The sequence below is a fragment of the Lotus japonicus genome, chromosome 3, assembly GCF_012489685.1.
Source record: "Lotus japonicus ecotype B-129 chromosome 3, LjGifu_v1.2".
Taxonomy (NCBI): Eukaryota; Viridiplantae; Streptophyta; class Magnoliopsida; order Fabales; family Fabaceae; genus Lotus; species Lotus japonicus.
In genome coordinates, this window is record NC_080043.1 from 75,538,298 (window position 1) to 75,542,044 (window position 3,747).

General features: G+C 33.0%; 1 long non-coding RNA gene across 4 annotated transcripts; it reads left to right on the top strand.

Annotated features, from left to right (window-relative positions):
* The first annotated feature begins 573 nt into the window (after positions 1-573).
* LOC130745935 (uncharacterized) lies at positions 574-3,216 on the top strand. Of its 4 annotated transcripts, none has more exons than XR_009021952.1 (5): positions 574-759; positions 916-953; positions 1,063-1,146; positions 1,904-2,304; positions 2,780-3,216. It is a non-coding gene; the product is annotated as an uncharacterized LOC130745935 (long non-coding RNA). The 4 variants fall into 4 exon arrangements; XR_009021954.1 differs by having other exon boundaries at positions 576-759; positions 1,063-1,170; positions 2,078-2,304; XR_009021953.1 differs by having other exon boundaries at positions 577-759; positions 2,078-2,304.
* The last annotated feature ends 531 nt before the right edge of the window (positions 3,217-3,747 follow it).

Consider the following 3,747-nt stretch of genomic DNA (forward strand, 5'->3'; position numbering starts at 1 on the left):
GATGCACGGTTTGATCAATCTACGGATCAATCTACGGATTGATACTACTATTTAACATTAAATTAGGTCCCGTTTGGAAGAGCTTATTTGAGCTTATCTGATAGCATAAGCTCTTATGCCAGTGTTTGGGAGAGTTTATGCAAACATTTATGAGACTTATTTTCATAAGCTACTTAGGATAACTTATGAAAAAGAGCTTATGCTTATATATAGCTTATTTTCGATTTATTTCAATAAATATTTTAAAATAGCGAATGAATAAACACTTATGTCATAAGCACTTATGACCATAAACACTTAATTAAGCTGTGTTTCCAAATAGGGCCTTGATTGATATCGCACACTTTTATATAACTACTAATATCAATTGAATGTCATATATATATATATATATATAAGTTACCTATGGTGCGAGAAAAATGTTCTTAATCGTAATAAATCATGCTCATTAAATTTAATTATGAATGATTATGATTAAATTATATAATAGTAACATGACACCTTTAAAATATCATGTAAATTTTTTTAAAAGTCACATGACTTAATCTTTGTAATAGTCCTGATTTATTGCAACAATTCTCATCTATAATCTGATAGCAGCTATGTAGGGCTTTGAAAATGTATATGTAACCTCTACATAAGACCTTTTGGATTACGATTGGAACACAGAAGATTCACCTCTCTTCGATCTCAAACCATCACAGAGCACTAAACTCGATTGGGTTGGAACTGAGAAGCGGTCAGAATCAGATTTATCAGGTTTTCAGTTTCCTCTATCGATCTTATTGTTGGCCCTTTCTTTTTAATCTTAATGTTTATTGCTTGCCAGGGTTTGCGATTTAAGTTTCCTTCTTGTGCTACTGAATGATATCTCGCTCGCTGCATAACATCTATGTATGAATTTCTTTGTTGCAGCGTTTTGGTTCTATTCTAGGATACGTATTTCTTTGAAGGTAATTTTGTTTCCTTTCCCTTCATTTTTCTGCAATAATCCTTATTCAGAAAGCCTACGGATGATTCATGATTGTTTTAGGAGTGAATGTTTTTCTTTTCTCAATCCAGCTCTAGAGAATGAGATGGGTCTATTAGTTGTTGCCACCAACAGAGGCATCACAGATTTTAAGAAGGACAATTGCAAGTACTGGGGTATGAAAGTATTTAGGAGCGAATGTATGTTTGTTATTTTGTTTAATTTAGAGATTTTTTTATGATTCCTTTTTTTTTTATATCAAAATGGGCACGAAAATTGAAATTTAACCGACCATTATCCAAAAATGTTCAATTTTGCCATGATTTGTGGGTCTAATAAAGCATGGTCTACAACCACCTAAGGCATTGTGTGTCAGACATGGCATCCTGATGACATTACAGCCTTGACTGAATCAGAAACAATGCATAAAAGACCCAAGGATATGGAATCATAACAGATTTGTGGGTCTCACAAAGCATAACCTAAGGTATATGATCGTCTCCATGATATTATTACAGGTTGATAAAAGACCATAGTTATCTAATAGTCAGAATATACATAAACACAACTCATACATTACAGTTTTGAAGGATCCAAAGCAAATGCAAAAATCCTTTACTGAAACTACATTCTGGATCTGCATCAAGTAGTTGGTGGGCGAGGCAGTCTTTTCGCAATTTCCTCAAATAGTTCATTTATATTATCTGCAGTCTTTGCAGATGTCTCTATAAAAAACATTCCATTCTTCTCTGCATAGTCAATGCCATCCTGAACAGCCATAGAAGCCATATTTTGAGATATTTCTATACATGGGGCATGACATTAATATGGCAAAGTTTTCAGTTATCTATTGCTCTTCAACAGCTTCAAGAGACACGCACACTTTGTATAACAATCCAAAGTGTAACACATCTGATATATCTGATTCTACAGGTGAAATTAGCCCTATAATAATTTCACACACCATGTGTATACAAGACACCAACAAGGAGAAATTAAACGTATTATATCAGTTCTTATATACCATTTTTTTGTGTCCATTTTTATTTCTTATTCACTACTTCTCCTCCAATGCTGATATGTGGATGTCCCTGATGGTGGATCAAGGTTGAGCACACTGCAAGAGTGAAGATGGGATAGATAAGATGGTTATGGATGCAGGAGATTAATTTTCGATGCAACTATTTGTGATGGGGTTGGAACTGGCTATGATGCAATTCATAGAGACCAGGAAGGGCATTTTATTGCAGCAGCGACTTAGCTGCAACAATGTGTTTATGAGCCAAAGATTGCAGAAGCACTTGAGACACGTTGGGCTTTGACTTGGGCAAGAGGTATGAATTCAATGGACTTTGAATTAGAAGCAGATTGTTTGCTACTTTTTCATTGTTTGCAAATTTTGATTCTAACTTTTTCATTTTTCATTTTTATCTGTTTTTACCTTTTCATTCAACCTTTTGCCTTTGCTCCTATTTTTTATATTTATATATGATAAAAGAAATTGGGTGGAGAATTGTTACATAACTATCGAAAGGGCTTGCAAGACATTGGAGTTTAGCCACTCATCTCTCTTTCTCATTCTATGTTTGGATTATGGTTTTGCTATTAATTAGGGCTAATAAATCTTTCTTAGCTGACAGATTGTTCTCAAATGTTCTTATAGATGATGGTTTGTGGGACTTATTGTTGATTTGTTATTAATATACATGAGAAAGTGTATGGTAGTATGGTACTATGTTTTTAAAACGACTTACTAACCACCCTCCTCTTCTGCATTCTTATTTTGGTATTGAATTTCTTCATCTGCAGTGCATGATTGACTTTGGAATAAAGATTGGCAAGCTTTCTGTTGTTAACGACACATGAGCAGGAATAGCAGTGCATGATTGACTTTGGAATAAAGATTGGCAAGCTTTCTATTGTTAACGACACATGAGCAGGAATAGAAACTCATCAAAATTTAACTTTGTCTTCAAGAGCTACTATTCTAAGGTTAATTTTTCAGCTTTTGTGGACTCATTTAAAAAGGTTCTTAGATAGATATAAGATTACCATTTTCTGCTTTTTCTTGAACTATTCATAAGTTGATGTATCAGTCTTTGTATGTTAGCTTATACCTGATGTATTCTCTTCCATTGGGGCCTTAATAATGCTCATTTTACCTGAAATCCATGTATGTTGTAGGCGTTGGGGCTTGGGATTTTCCTTCTACATATTTTCAAAATGGAGAACTATCTTTCTATTCTTTCTCTTCTTGATTGATATAAATTTACAAAGTCCAAGTGTCACCAAAATCTACAAATATTCAAAGTGGAGAGCTATCTTTCTCTCCTTGATTGATTTAAATTTTAAAAAATAAGGTAAATTGAACACGAGCACACCTACTATGTTTTCATTGATTTTTTTTTATCTACACAAAATTGTATATCCATTTACAAAACAAAAAGAAATCGAAACAACAAATAGATAAGTTTTTTTTATCATTACCTATTATTTATTGTCTCACCATTTTTTATACATCGGAAAGAAAAATTCCATCCTCCAGGGATTGATCTATCACTTGAGCTATCATTTGCTTATCTAAAAGAAAAACTTGAGCAATCATTTGAGGACATTTATTTTCTCACTTTAAAAAGCAATTTAATTTTAATTCATTAAATGTAAATAATAAATTCTTGACATAGATAGTGCCAGCTAAAGCCTTTTTGGAATCCAAGTGTTTTTGTCTTTTATTGATTCTCCAATGGATTGAGCATATACAAAATGGACTGGGCGAG